This window comes from Chionomys nivalis, chromosome 7, assembly GCF_950005125.1.
Source record: "Chionomys nivalis chromosome 7, mChiNiv1.1, whole genome shotgun sequence".
NCBI classification, from domain to species: Eukaryota; Metazoa; Chordata; class Mammalia; order Rodentia; family Cricetidae; genus Chionomys; species Chionomys nivalis.
In genome coordinates, this window is record NC_080092.1 from 56,719,546 (window position 1) to 56,741,230 (window position 21,685).

At 52.5% G+C, this 21,685-nt stretch overlaps 1 protein-coding gene across 4 annotated transcripts in view; it reads right to left on the minus strand.

Moving 5' to 3' along the window:
* The window catches only part of Rph3al (rabphilin 3A like (without C2 domains)), a 138,844-nt gene that overhangs the window by 52,832 nt on the left and 64,327 nt on the right, over window positions 1–21,685 (minus strand). The window lies entirely within an intron of this gene.

The window sequence follows — 21,685 nt, forward strand, 5'->3', positions numbered from 1 at the left end:
CAGACCACAGGCTCCAGTGTTTTTTCTTCTACTGAGTTGTTTAAGTCCTAACATCTAAACACACACTTTGCTTTCCCGAGAGACACAGCAACAAGCAATGGTGGGGAAGGCCAGGATAAACACTGGGTGGCAGAGGTGGATTTGTTGGGGCTGAGGTTGCTTCCCAGCCTACCAGGGGTGTGTGATTCAGCAATGGCTATTTTTTCTTCATGTGTGTGTGTGTGGGGGGGGGGTACAGAGGCTCCTGTCCCTACAGGGTGGGGGCTTCCACTGAGGGAAGGACAGATCTGTTGTTTGGCCTTTTCTGCAGGCTGCCAACTGAGCAAGAGACATATCTCTCCACGGAGAGGGAAATGTCACCAGCTTGGCTTCTCTAGGCATGTGTCACCAGCCTGACTGGGTGGCTGAGTCTGAGCTTGGCAGGAGTGGCAGGAGCCAGCATACTCGGGAGGGAAGCTATGACACATTCGTGGGGGCCTGGATTGGCCACCATCCGATATCACTTCTCTGGGTTTCTAAACAAAGTGGAATGTGCTCTCAGGTCAAGTCTTTCTGAGCTAACAGGAAGCCCCCTCTCAGGTCCCAGGCAGCACAGGGCTTCCTTCCCGGCTCTCAGGAAGGTACTGAGTCTGCAGCATTATGGTCAAGCAAATCAAGGCAGGGTCTCTGCAGACTGTGCCCTAGGGGTGCCCTCAGCTCCCAGGGTCTAATGGGAGAGGCAGCTGCTTAAGTGCCGGCCCTGGCTTTGGGATCTTTGCAGGCTGGGGACAGTAAGCCTCTCCTGGGATTGGCAGCTCATCTCCTAGACCAATGGTTCTTGAACTTCCTAATACTGCGACCCTTTAATACAGTTCCTCATGTTATGGTGCCCCCCGGCCATAAAATTATTTTCACTGCTAGTTTATAACTATAATTTTGCTACTGTTATGAATTGTTATATAAACTGTATTTTCTGCTGGTCTTAGGCGGTCCTATGAAAGGGTCATTCAACCTCCAGAGGGGTGGTGACCCATAGGTTGAGAACCACGGTGCTAGACCACCATCTCAGGGCTAGGTCTCAGAGGGGCCAGAGGTTGCTGTGGCTTGCCTTATAGTTCACCCTGTAATACAGAGCGCTCTGCCCTCCCACAGCTGTTGAAAATCAGGCCTGATTAAAATACCAATGACTACCATTTATGGAGCAATTATGCGTGCCAGGTACAGAGACCCTGGCCACAAAGTGTGGAGGAGATATGTGATGGGATCCCTGGTAAGATGGAGAAACGGAGGCTGAGATCCTGCAGACTGTGAGCCAGCGTCAACAACCAGAGCAATCAAGCCCTTCCCCCAGGGTCTGCCTGCTACCCACAGCAATTGAGGGCTGGCTCTGTTCCAGCAAGGACCTGGGGACGTCCTAACTAGCTGGCTCGAGACACAGCACAGACTGATTCTGAGACCTGGGGTTCACAGGGGATGGGGGTGTAGCCGGGACACACTCACACATGCCCCCCTGGCTGGTTCTTGGCCAGTCTGATTCTGTTCTTTGTTCTCTCTCAGCCTAGCCACCTCCACTGGTTTCCTGCAAGTCCCTAGGAGAGAACAGTGCAGCCGCAGGCCCTGTCTACAGCAGCTCAGTTTGATATGATTGTACCATGGCTCCTGGCTCAAGTCACAGAAGCTTCTTCCACAGTGGCAAGGGAGATGGGTAGCAGCCTTCTAGAGTATTCCCAAAAGATAGACGACAGAGCGCTGGTCTCTTTATCCTCTTATGAAGTCCCCAGCCCCACCACATGGGCTCAATCCTGTGACTGCCTGTATGTCTAGCGCTTCCCAAAGACGTCACCTCCAAGTGTCCCATGGGTGAGGGCATCAGAATACAGGTTGAGGGGACACAAATATTCAGTCCACAGTGGCCTCCAGCCAGGACTGGGTCTTTCTCTGCTATTACATGTTGGAAATCCTTGGTATTACTTGGAGTCTATGTCACTCAGCACTCAGTCACCAATTTGATGATCCTGTAACCCTGCTCCTGGTTCCTGCAGAGTCAGTGGCTCATGATGCTGGGGCAAAGGTTTTGATTGGGACAAGATGGGGTGAGCCCTTGGGTGGACTCTTGAGTAGGCTGCCCAAGCCAGTCCAAGTCTTAGATGTTTTCATGTCTATGACGAGCTCACCATCGCTTGGAGAATTAGTGGAGATTCATGTGAAACGCAGCTGCTACAAAAGCAGCACTCAGTGCCCAGCACCGTCTTTATTAGTGGCATCTGTTGCACCCTGTTCTAAAAGCCTGCGTGATTCTCCTAAAGCCCTGCATGGTTTGGTATAGTGTCTAGCAGCCATGGATGATCACTTAAAGTGAAACTAGGGACCAGGGAATTGGCTCAGTGATAGAATATTTGCCTAGCAAAACCTGCCCATCCATATGCCCAGTGTGTATGGGATGCCAGCGTAGGTTGGATAACACACGTGGACAGGCAGGGCCATGTACCTGTCAAAGTGCTGGGCAGGGTGACTCCTGCTTGGAGATGGGGGGGCAGTTAAGTGGGATATATGTTTTTAAAGTTTAACACTTATCGTGTGTAGGGGGTCAGAGGACAACTTGGAGAGGCAATGAGTTCTTTCCTTCTACATGTGAGCTCCAGGGATTGAACTCAAAGGCAGCAGGCTTGACAGTAAGAGCCTTTATTGGCCGAACCCTCTCATTGGCTTGTAAGCAGGGTTTTGAAAGACAGGGTGCACATGTCTTGTTAAACCGTCTGATAGATGGTACATCCATGCTGTAGGTCCAGGGAAGAAAATAAGAAGAAAAGCTCACAAAAACTGTCCCATCCTCCACCCACAGACCCGGGACACAGAGTCTGCAGACAGAAGTGGCATGCAGTCACCCCATGGACTGAAGACAGTAGGGTGAGCTCTGGTCAGGTGAAGGAAGAGGAGAAGAGGGGCAGGTAGCCCATCCATACTGGGGTATGCACGCCCCACTTTCTCCAGCAGAGAACTCAACGCTGCCTGCTCTCTAGGTGCCAAGAAGGACTGAGGGTAGCTAGGTGCCTACTTCAGGCAGAAAGGGAGGAGGGGGGGCGGTTTCTTGGAGTTTGTCTCCTCTACCTTTTGCCTTTTAGAGTTTTCTCTAGGGGAATCAGAGAGGTGGCAGGATGGGACACACCTACCCATGTGTACACACCCTATTTTAGCGCCACTGATGGAAGCCACAATGAGTCCCAGGTAAATTCACATGTCTGAAGCATGCCTGACTGGCAGGGGTGTACAGTATTCCTTAGAGATTAGGGCTACCAAAAGATAACATGCTTCATGTCAAATAGAATTGCTGCTCTATTAAATCTCAGATCAAGAGGGAAATAACGAATAATTTCCATTTCCTTTTATGAGTTTGGTCTTTGTTTTCAGATTCCAATACAGAAAATTAAGCAGTCAGTATTCAAAAAGAATGAACGAAGAAAAATGTGTAAGAAAGAGTAAGGCAGCCTCTCCAACTGGCAAGGGGAGCCTGGGCCTGGGGGAAGCCACTGGCTTTCTGCCCAGATGGGCTTCCCAGGAGCAGGATTGCCATCTACGGTGGAGCACTGGCTTCTGGGGGCCTGGCTGCCTCACGCATTCTGCAGCCTGCAATCCATCTGGGCTCAGGAAATTACACCTGACTCAGATCAGAGGCAACAACAGTCTAAGCCTTCAGACGATGTGCCCTGTGTGTCACTCTTCTCAGATGTGTGTTCCAGCCCCTAGAGCACAGGGAAGGGGCCAGCTTGGGGACAGTCAATAGGACACAGGCTTTGGGCATGCCAGAAACAGATGGTCCCCTTTGGAGGCAGCCTTGGACTTTGCACTTCTAACCTCTATTTTTTCTCCCCCTACGTCAGTGGTAAGAGACAACCTGTGCCCCATTGTGAAGACCAAGGAAGGTTCTTAGCACCGCGCATGGCATCCAGCACACCTTTCTCAATGAATGATACATTTAGTATGGCCCCAACTCAGCAGGCACCCTTCTCCTATCTCCGCCCCCACTCAATGATCCCCTCCCCAGGGTTATTACCCAAAGGTGTTTGAGCTATAAACTTCCCCTCTATCACCTCTGTGTGAACCACACGTTTTTTTTTTTTTTTTGGTTTTTCGAGACAGGGTTTCTCTGTGGTTTTGGAGCCTGTCCTGGAACTAGCTCTTGTAGACCAGGCTGGTCTCGAACTCACAGAGATCCGCCTGCCTCTGCCTCCCAAGTGCTGGGATTAAAGGCGTGCGCCACCACCGCCCGGCAGCCACACTGTTACTACCATGCCTTGCCTACACCATGGGCCCCACAGCAGTGTCCCCCATACCAGCTAGGCCCCCAATTAGTTCACAGCATGCAGCTGACGGATCTCTGCAAGATGTCATCTCTCCCACCCCTGCCAACCTAGGGGGCCTTCAAAGGTTTCCCATTGCATTTGAGTGAAGACCACAACCCCTTTGCATGCTGAGGGGTGCTCGGGATGGACCCCCTCCCTCGCTGGTCTCTCTTCTTATCTGCCTCCTGTTTACAGCCTTGCTCTCTCCGCTCTGCACTTGGGCCGCACTGGCTTTCCTTCAGTGTCTAGTCCTTGCTCTGCCTCTGCCCCAGGATCTTACTAAGTGCTGGGCCTTGGCTGGAATGCATGTGACCACGTGGTCTTCCTCACTAACCGGCATGTCCTTCAGACTCGAGCAGAAGCACCACTTCTTCAAGGCAGGTTTGCTCTGCCGCCTTTACCCAGGAGAAACCCCACTGCGGGCCCTTGCCTCTTCCTCCCCTCTGTCAGGGTTATGTTTGTCCTCTGCTCTGTGTGATGCGATACTGCCACTGCCCCCACCAGACACCCCTGTCAGACAGGGCACAGGCCATGAATATGGTTGCCTGCTTTATGGTTCCCAGTGCCACCACAACTATCTACGGAATCCTCAAGGGAACACACGGGAGCTCCCTTTAGTACTGCCACCCACAAGGTGAGGTATGGTCTCCCTTGGAATATGCCGAAGCTCTGGGAGGCAAGACACAGAAACACACATTTGGCACCATGAGCCAGGTCCACGCACAAGGTTCATGCCCTACAGGTGTTGATGAGTGGGACGCTGGGAAAGGCACAGATAGTGTGGGGTCCCCAGAGGAATTGGCACCGTGGGCTGTGAGGAGGGGTTTGTTCTGAAGGGAGAAACATGAATCCAGGAGGGCAGGCCTCAGAAGAAGTGACATGGAGCATCCTTTGCCAGGGTAGGCAGCAGGGATACCCATCTTACCTCACAAGAGCACTCCCATGGTGCATCCCGTAGGCTACCTATGTGTATATCTGTTCTGAGGCTGGATCTTGTGTCCCGCAAGAATGTTCTCTTAATACTTCAGTTATGTCCAGGAAACCAGTGCCACATGTCCCCCTCCCAGACCACATCCAAGAGCCAGGAAGCCTGACAAAAGGCCTTCAAGGGACAGACATGGAACCCAGCTGGCAGAGTGCTTGTCCATTGCCCAGGAGCCTTGAATTCCATCCCCAGCACTGCACAAACCAGGGGTGGTGGAACATTGCTGTAACTCCAGCCCTTGGGAGGCAGAGGCAGGAGGACTGGGAGTCCAGGGCCATCCTCAACTACATGCTAAGACAACTCAGGCTACATGAGACCCTTTCTCAAAAAAAAAAAACAAAAAAACAAAAAAATTAAAACGCTTTCAAAGACGGGAAGACCAAAGCCCAGATGCCTCTGCCTAGGTCCCTGTGGGTTCTCACTGGCATCCTGACGCACCAACCCCACTACACTATGCAGGGTGCTCAGCCAGCTGCCTGGAGTGAGGAGCTAGAGTGGACTGGAAGGAAAGAAACTGCCCCAACGGCAGGCCCTCCATCTTCGGGACAGCTGTCTGGAGCCATTTAGAATGGGGCAAATGGCCACACACACCTGGAAGGGCCTGGGTGTTCTAAGGACTGTCACCATAGAAACTCATGTTCATGGTGCTTCATCAGCCCAAGAGGTGAGGTCACCTCCCAAGAGGTGAGGTTATCTCCGAGACTATACACACCAGGAGGTCTGAGCAACCTAAACCCTGCTGTTGAAATGATGGTAACGGCACCTAGCAAGTACGTATTTGTTTTATTTTTTAGACATGAGGTCTTATTTGGTTGCCCAAGGTGTATCCAAATCCTTCCTATGTCGGCCTCATGAGCAGCTGGAACTACAGGGACAAGCCATTTAGAACAGTTCATTGAAAAGTATTTGGTGCCTCAGTATAGATTAATATTGCGTATAAAGGTGCTGTTTTAGACACTCTGAGAACAAATGACACGGTGGTACTTTTTCAAATGGGGGGGTCTATAAATAAGGAAAATCTCCTTGGATCCTACTGCTACAGTGGCTGGGTAGGTAAAGGCATCGGTACTAAACCTGACGGCCTGATTCTGTACTCCCAGAACCCACACAGTGGAAAGAGAGAACCTGACCTCCACACACATTCCATGGTACAAGTGCACCCCCACATATATGAGCACCACCCAAATACACAATGCTACAAAAAAAATGGGTCAGTCATTTCTCAAAAGATCCAGTGCACTGAAGCTGATGAATGGGACTGTTTCTACGTAGGCGTTACGCTGCCGGTGATACGCTGCGGGTGACACACTGCAGGTGACACTGCCCATACACCCCAAGGAAGCAGGGAGAAACAGTGGCCGCCCCATGCGGTCTCAGCACGTGGACAGGTCACATGAAGTACGGGCCTCCGAGTGTACCACTTATCCCGTATGCTGTGCCTGATGCTTGAAAGCAAGGCCACAAAAGACGACTAAATCATATTGTACTTGGGGAAGCCGTGCCAGCAATGAAAATGATGACGATGTAACCAGAACAGGTGACAAAAATACCGACAATGCTGCACAGGTAATGAAACGGGGGATTCGCACAATAAGTTAAAAATAGCTCGTAAACATACGGCATTGTCTGGTGTAGGCACGCTGCCGTATGACTATGTATGTGTGCGTAATGCATTCAGAAGTCTGTCTACACACAGGAGACTGCTGGGAAGGTATCAGTCAAAATGTAAACCGCCCGCGTGAGTACATGTGCATGTGAGCCACACAGCACACGTGAGAAGGCCAGAAGACAACTTGTGGGAGTCACTACTTTCCTTCTACCATTTGGGTGCTTTGACTCAAACTTGGGTCATCAGGCATGGTGGCAAGTGCCTGTATCTACTGAGCCATTCTACTGGCCCTCAGAAGCTATTTTAAATACATAAACAATAGGGCTTGGGCTACAGCTAAGTGGCCGAACACTTGCCTAGAATGTGTGATGCCCCAAGTTCAATCCCCAGCACCAAGATAGAATTCCTTTCTGTTCTTCCTTCCTTCCTCTCTCCCTTCCTTCTGGGCTGTGGATGGAGCCCAGGACCTCATGCATGCTGCAGCAGTAAGTGCTCTGTCACTGAGTGCCATCCCTAAGTCCAGAGTTCCTAAAAGAAGTCTATGCTAGTCAGGCAGGGGTGGCGAACACCTTTAATCTCAGCACCTGGGAGACAGAAGCAGGTGGATCTTTGAGTTCGAGGCCAGCCTGGTCTACAGAGTGAGTTCCAGGCCAGCCAGGGCTACACAGAGAAGTCTCAAAAAAGCCTATGTTGAACACTTTGGGAAAAAACTTGTCCTTTATGTCATCAGATCTGGACTTCTGCAGGCCAGGGTGAAGCTGACGGCACACAGCGTGGGAGGCTGGCTTACTGGTCAGCTGGGTCAAATGAAGAACCAGGCCAGGTGGTATCACTGGGTCCCCAACCCCACTGATTGCAGGCCTAGCCTTGCTCGACCCTCACGTCGTTACCAGCGGGGCCTGCAGCTGCACCACCAATCTTGTTAGGCGGAGGAGCTGAGAACAGTCTTGTTGCCATAGATTCAGTGCTAAGACCCCAGGTTCCACTGCCAGGCAGCTTAACACATACAGTTCAGATATTGATGTACGTGTTATAAATATTTAAACACTTCATGTGGCGCTTATACTGTGCCAGGCACTGAGGGCGCTGCATTTAATTTTCATAGCGTCTCTGTGAAGCTGGGATTTGGGGTCCTGTCTTATGCACAAAGGATAATCTGAATAACCGAGCCTTGGGGAGCGAGAATGTGAACCTTGTTCTGTCTGAGACATAGAAGTTAGTTGCGGCTGACAGACCTTTTGGGGCAGGGCACTTTTCCTACTACAGGACCCAACTTTGCCTTCTCCACCTAGTATTAAGGCAGGGCTGGCTCCCAGAACCCCACTCCTCATCCAGAGACACAAACAAGGTCAAGCCTCACCTGGCAGAGGGCCCAGCCTTGCCCTTCCCACTCACCAGGACATAGCTCAGGCTGTGGGCAAGGCTAAAGATTCCAGACTTCATCCTGATCATCTTCAAATACTGTCACAAACAGGACCCAAAGGGACACAGCCATCACTGCCTGGACTAAGACAGAAGCTAGGAGGCAGTTGAAGCAGCCCTACAGAAGGGCTTCCTACCCTGATGCTCCACTGGGGACCCTGCAGTTGCAACCCCTCTCAGCCAGGAGAACCAGCCAGACAGGCTCCCTTGCATCTGTAGGGACTATGTGCAACCCCCAGACCTGTGCCAGCCCCCTGCCCCCCCCCCTGCTGATTTTAGAACTAGGCTTCCAAAGTCTGCCTCCCTCTACCTACCACTCACAGTCACCATGGCGTCCCCAGCAGAGGAGAGGGTTAAAAACGGCAACAGTACCAGCTCTCGGTTATCATTCACACAGTCATAAAAAGAAACCGTGGCTAGATTCAGCTTTGTTTGTTTCTGTGCCTTTGTGACTCTATGTTGAGCCTCTGACCATGACATTGAGATTCTCTAACAACCTGAGGCCCTGACTGATGTGGGCAGGGTGGGTACCAAGGACAGTGCCCAGCACCCCCACCCCCTTTTTAACCCTTTCTGGACCCAGTAAACCTCTTCATCCCATTTCAGACTGAAAGATTGAATTTGGGGTTTCTGTCTTTTTGGTGAGTCAGAGAATCGGGGGTGTGCAGTGAGGGGGCAGGGAAGAGGGGTGTGCAGTGTGGGGGCAGGGAAGAGGGGTGTGCAGTGAGAATGCAGGAAAGAAGAGTGTGCAGTGAGGGGGCAGGGAACGGGTGTGCAGTGAGGGGCAGGGAACGGGTGTGCAGTGAGGGGGCAGGGAAGAGGAGTGTGCCGTGAGGGGGAGGGAACGGGTGTGCCGTGAGGGGGCAGGGAAGAAGAGTGTGCCGTGAGGGGGCAGGGAACGGGTGTGCCGTGAGGGGGCAGGGAACGGGTGTGCAGTGAGGGGGCAGGGAACGGGTGTGCAGTGAGGGGGCAGGGAACGGGTGTGCAGTGAGGGGCGGGGAACGGGTGTGCAGTGAGGGGGCAGGGAAGAGGAGTGTGCCATGAGGGGGCAGGGAAGAGGGATGAAGTGAGGGGGCAGAAAACAGGTGCGCAGTGAGGGGGAGGGAACGAATGTGCAGTGAGGGGCGGGGAACAGGTTGAAGTGAGGGGGCAGGGAAGAGGGGTGCAGTGAGGGGCAGGGAACAGGTGCGCAGTGAGGGGGAAGGGAACGGGTATGTGCTATTCAGGGCAGGTTTGATACCATTTTAACAGCATAAAGAAAGAATATGGAAGGGTTCTATATTTACTGACAGGGACCCTATTTGGGGTTTGAACAGTTAAACAGTGCTCCAGAGCCTCCCAGAAGCAATAGGAACTCAAGAGTTCCTGGTGAGGAGCTGGTGGGGGGACTCTTTGCTTCAAAAATCAAAGGGGAGATGCCCGAGTCTCACAGTGTGCATAAAGAGGGGGCATGTGATGACACTGGCTCTCCCCAGGGGTGAGCAAGCACTGGAAACCACATATATGCACAGGATCATGCCACCCTGGATCCTGAAAACAAGCTTCCTAGACTCCCTTGGGCCCCTCCCTTTGCCAAAACCAACCAGCCTGGCTAAGGTAAAGCCTTCCTGGAAGCCACTTCTTGTTTCTACACCCGACTTGCCAGCCTAGGCCCTTAGACTAAGGCACAGATACCCTGTCTGAATCCCCAAAGGACTAAGGCTTAGGCCAGTCACCTTGGGGACCAGCAGTGGCAAGTCACTTTCTCGCCCAGTTTCACCTATGCAATTCAAATGACTTTCTGGCCTGGAGGCAGTGTGGGGGGGCGGAAGGCCCAGGTGATAGAGGCTCACATCAATCTTGCCCCCTGCCGTGTGGTTACTTACAGTTACAACTCCTAACAATGATAATAGCCACCACTGATTGAGCACGTAGCCCACGCCTGGTGCCACGTTCAGCACTCAGCACACATTATCTTTATCAAATTTAATCTTAGTGACTTTCACAACAATCCTGCCAGGGAGGCTTTCATGATCTATGATCTGAATATCACATATCACGAATGAGGAGCTGAAGGCCCCAGATGCTGGGCTGCTCAGCCAAGTTCACACATGGAGGAGAGGGCAGAACTAAATCGGGACCCTGAGACCCTGGTGGGTAATACCAAAGTAAGAGCTTGGGTTGCGGGTGCAACTCAGTGGCAGAGTAATAACATGAAAGCCTTGATTCGATCAGCACTGGGAGAAGTGAGTGCAGAGGGGGTGGGGTGAGGGTGGGGTGGGCACTTCCATAAACTGTGCTTTGTGTTACACCCAGCTCAACGTTATGGCATTGATGTCCAGGTGCTGGGATATTTGTCAGGGTCACGTGGGTTAGGAAGGGAAGGGCAAACAATCTTGCCTCTCACCTGAGCTCTAGTACATTAAGCAGGATGCTTCTGGGCTCAGAGCTGGGTGTTACTGGTTCTTGGGGGGCCAGGGAACACAAGTGGATAAGTTGAAGAAAAACTTCCCAGATAGACATTGCCCACAAAAGGAAAGTGATCCCTACCCAAGGCCTCAGGTCCTGGAGACTCAGGCCTCCCTCTGGCAATCTCTCCCCAAGAGGCACCTCCTAGCTCACGGTAGGTGCCTGGGATTACTGTTTCTGGTATTCAGTGTGGGTTCTGGGGAGCTAACCTCAGGTTTTCAGGCATGTACGGCAAAGACTTTTACCCACTGAGCCACCACGGTAGCCCAAGAGCAGCTTTTGAAATTGGGCCTGGTGGCACGCCCACACATAATCCCAGCACTGGGGAGGTTGGAAGCAAGAGCACAGTCTGGGCTATGTACTAAGAAAAAAGGAAATGAAAGAAAAAAAAAATCTTTTCATATGCTAAAGAGGTGGCTGGCGACTTCTAAGGCAGCTCAGAAATGGGCTGGTCACCAAAAAGACAGGGCATGGTTAGAGGTTTGGGACTGTTCCCCACACCAAACTCAGCCTCAGAGGAAAGAGCTGAAAATCGAATCAGGTGTCATGACCAACAATGTATTCACTGAGTGTCGGCCTCCACAGAAACCAGAAGGATGGGGGTCTAGGCTTCTGGATGGTGGAACATCTGAAGTTCCTACAAAGAGGCTTTGTACCCCTCCTCCTGAAACCTTTTCATCTGAACGCTTTGTAATGTCCTTCCTAACAAACCAGGGAGTACATCTCCCTGAACTCTGAGCTGTCTCAGCATCAGTCCAAGAGATGAATGTGGCTGCTGGCCTGGCGCTCCAGAGGCCAGACTTCCGACCAGCAGCTATCTGAGGTGGGGTGCAGCCTTGTAGAACCCAGCCCTGACCTGCAGGCCCTGACTGGAGACCTTCCAACTAGAGAATCTGCTGTCCAGCTGATCCCCACACATCTGGGGAATCACCCTTTTTCCCCAACAGAGACATCAAGCCTGGGTGGGTGCTCAGCAAATGCTTATGTGAGGGAAAGGAAACAGTAAGAGGCAGCTGCGGGCAGACTGTAGGGAAATGGCACTCTGGGGACCAGAAAGAGGTAGCAGAAAGGCTTGATGGCAGGTGGGATGGGAGAAGGCACAGCTTAGCCTCCCTTCCAGAGGCCCACTAGGCACCAGCGACAGCTGGTCAGGAAGGGAACTTGAGCTGGCGTGTGTGTGTGTGTGTGTGTGTGTCCCAGACTCGAGGAAACAGGGATGCAGCTGATAGGATGGACAATGTAAAAGGGGGAAGGGGTACTACTGCTGGGTCCAGGGTCTGGGGGGGCAGGTGGAACCCAGAGCACAGTCGGGCAGCCCTACGCCTGCTAGACCAAATGGCTGGACCACAGAGGGCAGAGTGAAGAGTGTGGATGTGGGCCAAAATGACAAATTCATAGCACCCTCCAAAACAAAGCCAGCATAGACCCCTGGCCAAAGTCCCCAGTCCACAGGCCCCCAGCATGGCAGCTCTTCGTTGTCAGCCCTACCTTGCCCTAGAGGAACAGCAAGGGCCCCTCTGGTCTCCAAAGATTACACTAATCCTCCCCTTCTAGCTCTTTCCAGCTCTGCAGACGTGACCGGTGGGTGCCTTTTTGGGAACTGTTTGTTTTCCTGTGAAAAATTCAGCAAGACTAGACAAACACCCCAGAGCTTCTAACAATCTTGGGGCAACGGCACTAATGGCTAATTAGGGGCCCTGGAGGTGGCAGGCCTAGAGTTCCACGGAAAGCAATGACAATCAGGGTCAGGTGGAGACAGGGCCCACTGGGTGGAATTAGTGCCAATTACCAACATGCCGCTGCCAGGGAAGGAACTGGAGGCCATGACACCATGTGGGGGCATTTGGACTTTGTCCTGCAAGCAGTGGGGAGCCACTGAACACTTCAGGGGGGGGGGGAAGGTGTAGAGGGCAGGCGGAGAGGGCCAGCAGGGAAGTAGAACTGGTGATTGGAGTCTGGAACCCTACCGCAGCAGCACAGCCCCTTCCGGTGACTGGAGCCAGGAAGGGCACCCTACTGCAGCAGCATGGCCTTCCCTGGGCTCTATAGGATCAACTATACTCCTATTCGAATTTGAATGTGGTTTCTCAGAAGGGAAAGCCCAGCTTCTCCGCTCAGCCTCAGATTCTCCATCTACATCCCCGGGAAGAAATGCCCCTCTCATCGGAGGTGGATAAAAGGGAGGAAAAAGTTTTAAAGGAAAGGGGCTAGAGAACCCCCCAAATGTCTCATAAAGCCCTAATTCTTTGTCTTGTTTTTAGGTGGGGTCAGGGATGGAGCCGAGGGCCTCTTTCATGCGATGAAAGTGATCTACCATTGAGCTATGTTCCCAGGCCTTGATTTTTTAATTTTGAGGCTAGGGTCTCCAGCGATACCATTCTAAATGTACCCGATCTAGTCTGATTTTGAGGCCGGGGGTACAGGGAGCCTAGAGGAGGAGAACCAGTTCTTTCCCCACTCTCGGCTCCCCATCCGCAGAGCTACTCTGGTACCCACAGGGTGCAGAAGGACTGGCTAAACATCCCTGAGCTGTGGTCAGTGAGCAGCTGACAGCGGTAGGGAGAAGTCTCCAGAAATAAGGGGCGATGGGAGAGCAAGGAAGAAGTGCAGGCCGCTGAAGTGTGGCAGCTGGCAAGGCAACTAGAGAGGGGCAGTGCCTGGCACTGAGCCACATTGTGGACTGGGAACGTCATTATCTGCTATTTACCACAACAGAGGACAAGTGAATGCACAGAATTACCTCGCTAAGAGCTGCTAAATAGATTGGCCAGTGGCTCTTCCTGCTGCTGAAGCCCTTATGCGGCTCTACCCACCAGACCTGGAGGAAGGGGCTGCATCTACAGCAGCCAGAGGCCACTGGATGGTGGGCGCAGCGGGGTGTTACTGTGACCCAGCAGAGAGACCCACAGAGCCAGGCAGGTTCTGCTTCCCACCCTTGGGCTATAGGATCTCTTATCCACTTGGTGAGGGCCTAAGCCTCGGAATGACTCAAACCAGACCTCGGCAAAGTCTATCTGTTGTCCAGACATCTCCAGATCATTTTGACAAACCAGGGCAAGGCCTCAGGTCTGCTTTGTGAGAGGCACTGCCTTAGGGAGTCAGTGTTGGGTACCACTCCCTACTCTATAATCCGCCATGGGTGTTGTGGTTGCTTCTGGCTTTGGGGAACCCCATCTACAAGGTTCTAGCACTCATGGCACTAACACTCATGGCTCCCTCTTTCAGAGGTCTCCTGCATGCCTTCTACTCTCTTCCCTTATTACAAGCTATGGCAGCAACATCTAAACTGAGCTGAGCGTCTCCATTCTAAACTCTGCCTTTTGCCCGTTATGTGATAGTTGTGGATTGTGGGGGACTCAGGACTTCACAGCAGTATCAGGAGACAGAGGGACTCTCAGAGCCCAGACCAACCTATGTGGGTTCCTCCTGACGGCTAGGAAATGCACTAGAGTGGCTTTAGTGCCCCCGAAGAATGCTCAGGCGCCGCAGAGGTGTGGGGGGTGTGCTTCGCTCCCAGGTGCCCCTTGTCGCACACGGGTCCCCCTCTGCGGATGGGACCTGGGTGGGTCTGAGCTCACAGGATGGATCTGCTAAAGAGCCTGTCTGGTCTGGTCCTTTCCTGTCACAGAGGTCCTAGAGTGGAGTAGAGGGATGATGATGTGTGTGTGTGGGGGTGGCTTTTCATCTAAGGTCACACAGAAAGGACAGAGCTGTGATTAGATATAGCCTAGTAGTGGTGGGTGCAAGAGGGTAGATGCAGATAGACTTAGACAACGGGGTTCCCACCCACCCCCACAGAAGGACCAAGGAGCCTTCTGGAAATAAACTTGAACTGTGCCACCTGGATTTCAGACATAGATGGGTATATATGTGTTGGCAGAAGGCAGGAGGCAAGCTGCAGGCCTGTGGGTCCCAGGAGAGAGGCACACTAAGGAAACAGGATGGGAAATGTCTGCCATCTAAGAAGGCGGGCATCCAGCTAGGCAGTGGTGGCACACGCATTTAATCCCAGCACTCGGGAGGCAGAGGCAGACGGATCTCTGTGAGTTCGAGGCCAGCCTGGTCTACAGAGCGAGTTCCAGGACAGGCTCCAAAGCTACAGAGAAACCCTAGAGAAAGCATCAGCAAAGAAGGTGGGCGTTTATTCATCTATTCATTACACTCCAGTCTGGGCCCCAGCATGCTGTGAGTAGCCTGGGAAGGAGTGGCTACAGAAAAGGGTGTAAAATTCCCTTATAATTATTACATAGTTCCTAAAAACAGAATCAGATTATTTTTTGCCTGTGGTGTGTGTGTGCGTGGGGGGGGTGATTCTGATGTGGTACAAAGTGGAAATATAAACAAAGGGAATCACAGAATGAGAAATACGTTTAGTCCCATCAAGAAAACAGGCACTGGAGTAGAGGTAGGCGGAGGCCTGTAATTCCATAGCTTGGGAGGTGGAGGTGGGAAGATTAGAAACTCAAGGCCATCCTCAGCCACACAGTAAGTTCCAGGCCAACCATTTGGAAGGGAAACTCCCCCAGGGTCTGGGTTGGGTTAATATTTTACCTACAAATGCTTTACAATTCTCCAGCTGTGGCTTCTGTGCACGAGACACTGTCTCTAAGAGCAGATCACGCCGGGCGGTGGCGCACGCCTTTAATCCCAGCACTTGGGAGGCAGAGGCAGGTGAATCTCTGTGAGTTCTAGACCAGCCTGGTCTACAAGAGCTAGTTCCAGGACAGGCTCCAAAGCCACAGAGAAACCCTGTCTCGAAAAACCAAAAAAAAAAAAAAAAAAAAAAAAAAGAGCAGATTGCATGCCTGGCTCAATTCAACCCCTATAACCCCAGGCTGGGGCAGGAACTTCTATTACCCCCAATTTCCAGGTGAGAAATGGAGACAGGCGAATATAAGCAACTGAACCCAGTGCTCTAACTAGTAGGCAGTAGTATTGATCATCTTGTAAGAGTCCAGGAAGAGGGGCCAGGAGTGTAGCTCAGTGACAGCGGGCTTGTCTAGCAAGCTTGAGGTCCTGCGTCCCACACCCTGCATAATACGGAATCCGGGAAAACACAATTCTTTAAGCTGCTGGGGCTCAACTATCCGACTTGCACCGCTTGCCTAGGCCCCACCAATGACATAACCAGGGGAGAAGTCTCCTCCCTTTCCACATCTCTTTTGTTTTCTGCAGTACTGATAATGCAGTCAGGGTCTCCCACTAGGCCACATTTCCAAGCCCCCTTCTTACCCTCTGGAGCCACCAGGGGCTCTAGGCTAGGAAAGGGAGGACCAGGAAGCAAGTCCCATCACTGCTCAGCTCTGCCACTGCGGTCAAGGACAATATGCAATGTAGGCCTGACTGTGCTCTGATAAGCCCGGAGCAATAGTGTTCTCCCCTCTCAAGCTTCTCTCTGTATTTGTTTTCAATTCTTGTCAAATCCACTCTAGCTCATGGCTCGTCCAAAGCAAGAGGGACCCCTGATGTAGCATTACCAGCTCTTGGTCCCTGGTGTACGGGAGGACCAGGTCCAGCAGCCTGTCCACAGCAGACTCCAGACTAGCTGGCATATGGCTAGGAAAGTGGCAGGGGTCACAGGTTTTGGAAACAGAGTTGAAGCCAGAGTACAGGCATTGGTGGGGTTGGGACTTAGTCTGAAAGCTCAAGCTAGGGTACGAGTCTGCCTTTCGGTCTTGGTGGCCAAGCCAGGGGCAGCCTGCTTGCTGCCAAGGACAGCTCCCAGGTGCTGAGAAGGCGCTAGGCAGGGAAGAAGGCTCAGCGCATGGTCTCTGTTTTTATTCCTCTGTTCCTCATGCCCCACTGGACAGATTTGTGGGGTCACAAGGTGGTCCCTTCTCAATGTTGCCCCACCTCAACCTGGGTGACACAGCCACACAAGACAGGTGCCCAGCGACTGGTCCTAGCTCACTTACTGTGTAGAGAAGCTGACACTACAACATTGGATCCTTTGAGATATCAGGTCATGGAAATGTCAACTGGCAGGCCACGTGCCCTTGCTTACTTCTCTTGCCTTGACCTTTGCATGGCAGACACCTGTGCTCAGACACAGTCCGCTAGGTGAGGCCGTTAAGACCCTACTTGGAGAAGAACTTCACCCTCCACTCGTGTCCCTTTCTTCACCTGACTCCCAAGGTGGCTCTGATGATAAAGTGGGCAAGGGGGCCTGGCACTGGGGCACCGGAAGCTTTTTAAAAAAGACAGGGTCTTCCTCGTAAATTGTTGATGCTCTTCCCCCTCCCTGAGGTCTTGCAGCAAAGCCTGGTGGGCTGGCCTTGTGTGGCTGCTTCTGCAGGCCTGGTCAGCAGCCAGCAGGCTCAGGGACAGGCACACCACTGTGCGAAACACTAAGGTAATCGAGCATTTTGTGATCACAGACTCCAGCTTCCTGGTCCACCCAGCATGTAGTCAGCACTCTGACCTTCACACCAGAGCTCCACAGTGGCTAGGAGCTGACTTCCTGTCTCATGACCTCAGGAAATAAATTTCCTTGACTTTATAAAAGCCAGAGAGAGGGAGAGAGAGAGGGAGAGAGGGAGAAGGAGAGAGAGAGAGAGAGAGAGAGAGAGAGAGAGAGAGAGAGAGAGAGAGAGTCTTATGTAGCCCAGACTGGCCTTGAACTTGCAGTATAGCTGACCTTGGGAGGAGTATGCCACCATGACAACTTTTATGTACTGCTGGACATACTAGTTAAGAACTCTGGCAACTGAGCCACATCCCCAACCCCCAATAACTTGAACTTGTTTCATAATTGTTCTTCCTTATTTCTGAGTGTCTATCCTGGTGTTTCTGCCAGTGCACCACAATCCCCCCGAATCTCCCAGAGAGGTTTGTGTGGACTTGGCCTCTCTCAAAGACCTCAGAACTGCTGGGCTTCCCTGGGTGGCTCTATTGAGGCAGATGCCTCAGCCTGGCCCCTCCCTCTGTTTTCTGATGCCATCCTCCCGCCCCTTGTCATCCTCTCTTCCTCCAACCTCAGTCGCCTTTCTCCCTTCTCATCTCAGTCTCCCAGTTACCCAAACCACCAACTAGACCAAGTACCCACCATCCCTGTGCCTCTCCAGAGCCGTGGCTGCTCTAGCCAGGCCCTGCTGGGCACCTTTCTCACCCCGCCTACAGCTCTCCCTCACCCATATGAGATGGAGGGTCGGGCAGGCCTGGCATCCCCGCCTCTCCCCTGGAAGTCAGATGTGCACAATGCCCAGAGTTGCAGAACTGACATGCGGGCATCCATGGAGCTATGGGCATTAACTGGCCCAGTGGGCCACAGCCCACCTGCTTCTGTCTAGATGACCCTGAGTAGAAGGTCAGCCGTGTTCTGGTGGCAGGACAAGGTGGATAGAATGAGCTCTGATCTGAACTGAGTGGCAGTTCCTATATTTAGGGGAAGAAAAGCCTGGCTGCAGGCACCAGGCAAGACGAGTGCCCCTTAATGGAGATGTTCTGCTTGCCAACCCCAGGCGAGGTGGATGTTCCAAGATGTAGCTTGGTGTCTGGTCCAATCCTCTGATCCTGACAACAGGAGCCAAGTCAATTCCTGCCAAACAGCCTTGGCGACAGGCAAGCAGCCAGAGCGGCCCCTCAGGGCGGAGGAATTAAGTGACTTTTTCCGGGAATTTAGGAAACATCAGCCGCTCAATGAAAGAATCCATCTTTGTAATAAGGCACAAACACGCGTCTTCCGCATTGAATTAGGCCGAGGAGGAGAAAGGACACAGCGAGGCCAATCTCGAGGCAACGAGGATGAATATGCCATCACTCAAGGCGGCTGGCTGCCGCCGTCATGTTTCTCTCCTTCCTCACCAGGGGCCGAGGTGTTTAACACCAGGCTTGGAAAGGTAGTCCAGGATGGGAGCCACTAGGAACTTTCAGCACACTCCCAACTCCCTGCTTAAAACAAAACAAAAAACCTTGGCCACCTCCTAACTCTCGCACATGGGTGGCGGGAGGTCAAATCATTCCGTCGGCCACTGTGCCGAGCAGTATGGCGACTTCTCAGAAAACCATGTGAACTACTGCGGGATTCAGCGAGGCCTCTGTCGGGTATGTACTCCCAGGGCCTTGGGAGTGGGATCTCAGATCTGCACAGCCACATACACAGCCACTTGTTCACAATGTGGGACCCCCCGAGTGTCCATCACAGATGAATCCATCAACCAAGTATGGTCAGATAGACGCCTTGGAAGGTCGGTCCCTTCATAAGGGAGATGAATTCCAACAGGCACACGCTGTGGTATAACACTTGAAGACATGCTTAACGATCTGCTGGAAAGTGGATTCTGGCTCAGGGGACATAAGGGGACTGAGAGTTTGCACTCTCGGAGGGGATGCAGGGGGAATGTCTGTGCCTCTGGTCCTCAGTCTGCACTTTGAGCAGCCAGCACCTGAATTCTTTGACTCCTTTAGGAGGTGCTCTCTGAGGACTAACTAGGGAGGACTCCTAAATCTTGACAGGAGCACATGAGTCCCTGCTCAGAGTCAGCAGACTTTACAGGCAGCGCTACCACCAGCCGGTGGAAAGTACCTGGTGATGGGGAGGGCAGGAAGGGACTCTGCTTCCTTAGACTGCCCAGGCTACTGGCAGGCAGGAGGGTGACAAGGAAGTGCCATCTGTTCCTCCCTTGCTCAGCAGCCACAAGTCCTTCATCCTGAACAGAATGGAGTCTGTGGCTCAGGGGAAATGGCACAGCCTCTACCCAGCCTGGGGGGTTACTGCCAGTCTCTGCAGCAAGACACAGATCCTTGTGTCTTGGAGCAAAGTAGTCTGGAGCCTGTGGCAGGAGGGATCGGGTGCGGCCCATACCCTGCCCTACAGTGTTTCCCTATGCTGGGCTGGGGCCACTTTTGCTCAGGGACTGGAGAAAAACGCAGGCTAACCTCAGACTGCTTCCCTGACTCAGCGCATGGCATCTAGGCTGTGTCAGGCTGACTCTCCTGGGCCCACACTGTGAGACCCATTTGGCGGAGATCAGGAAAAGCTCCGACTGCTTCCTTAGACTGGTGACAGAACCATCCTGGCCTCAGATGGTCATCCTGCAGACTAGCGCAGCCTCCCATGGCTAGAAAGTCAGTCTCTCAATTAGGCTGAAGGCTGGCTGACTCAGATGGGAGGCAATTAGGAGTACCAGGCCTCTTTAATTAACCAGTCGGCCCCTCCCTTCCCACAACAGTGGGGGAAATGAGGGCAGGCAGCCAGCGCCCCACCCCGTGTGTGTGTGAGAGAGAGAGAGACAGAGACAGAGAGAGACAGAGACACAGAGAGAGCCCAATTACAGAGGACTACAGCCCAGGGCTGCTGTGCCTCCCACCTGTCCGTGCATCAGCTTGTGACTGCTGAACAATGTCAGAGATCTTGCTGGAAAGGCATCCGTGACCCCAGAAGCACCTGAGGATCTGTCCTCCCCTAAGAAGTCTGGCTTGGACACTTCCAATGCCAGGGATCTCCCCAGCATCCTTTCTCTTCAGCCTGCCCAAGCACACGCACCTTTTGTTCCTAGAAGACTATCTCTTCCAGACAGCAATCCTGGCTGCTAAGTCCTGGGAACTCTAGGTCACAATAGCAGTGGGGTGTTGGTGACAAGTCTGTCACTCTAGTGAATACTGCCCATCCACCTTGGCAGTCAGGACCTGAGAGAAGACTTCCCCTTCTAGAGTCCCCTCACCCCAGGTACCACACAGACTGTTCCTGGGTGCTGTAGGGCTCACAGGCATCAGCATCCTAACAGGGTCCCTGCCAACCCGACACCAATACTGAGAATTGCAAAGGTACCCAAGTTCTCAATTCAGTTACCTAAACTTTGGAAAGCAACTGACTAATGATGGCAGCTTCAATACAAAGTTCGAGAAAGAACGGATTCTTCTAGGTGTAGTGGTACTGTCTAGAACCCCAGCATTCCAAAGGCAGAAGCAGAAGGGTTGAGTTTGAGGCCACCATGGGCTACATATTGAAACTCCATCTTTAAAAAAAAATAGCATGAATTCTAATAAAAAAACACAGGGTACAATGACTGAACTGGATTCCTCAAAATTCCAATGTTGAACCCCAACTCCCATTGTGACTATACTGGGAAAAGGGGTACTCTGAAAGTAAAGAATTAAGGTTAAATGAGGCCCAAAGTGTGAGACCATTATCTGATATGCTTATGTCTGTAGAGGAAGAAACATCAGGCTCCTGCCCGGTGCCATATGAGGACATAGGAGAAGCCACCAACTGGAGGCCAGGAAGATGCTGAATTGCCTTGGACTTCCCAGTTCTCCAAGCAATGGGGAAGTAAAGATATTTTGTTAAGGGGCATAGCCCTGGCTGACTGTGGTGTCACCGTGTCTTTCTTGTGGTCCAGGAAGGTCAGGTCCATGCTCTGTGGCAAGTGTCCAGTCTGAGCAGGGAGCACCTGGGGCGGCCCAGTCACAAGGACAGTGGCAGGTCCCCATGTCTTTGCTAGGTGCTAGTGACGGACCAGCCTGTGAAAGGCTTCCCGTACCAGCCAATCCGTACTTCACAAGCACCTGGTGCCAAGGGCTGCTCTGTGACCTTGACCTACAGATAAAGAAATAAAGGCCCAGACCACTCCACGGCAGACAAGCTGGGAACACAACCCAAGCTGACCCTACAGCTCTGGGCACCTCTGTTCCCACTGTGAGGGAGAGACACGCCCCTCCCCAGTGGCCACACCCAGTCAGGAGTTCTAAGCACTGTCCAGGGCTGGTGCAGAAGCAGAACACTGGCAATTCTAAGACTTAGGGTGGCCCAAGTGGTCTTTCGCTCTGGCCGTCTGCAGGCTAGGACTCTTCTCCATCGGGGAACCCTCATTTAGGACCTCTGCTCTTTCCTCATCTGTTCAGAACACACCAAAGACGCTGATGCTCTGTTAACACAGGCCTCCATCCCATGGTGCCCCGTCC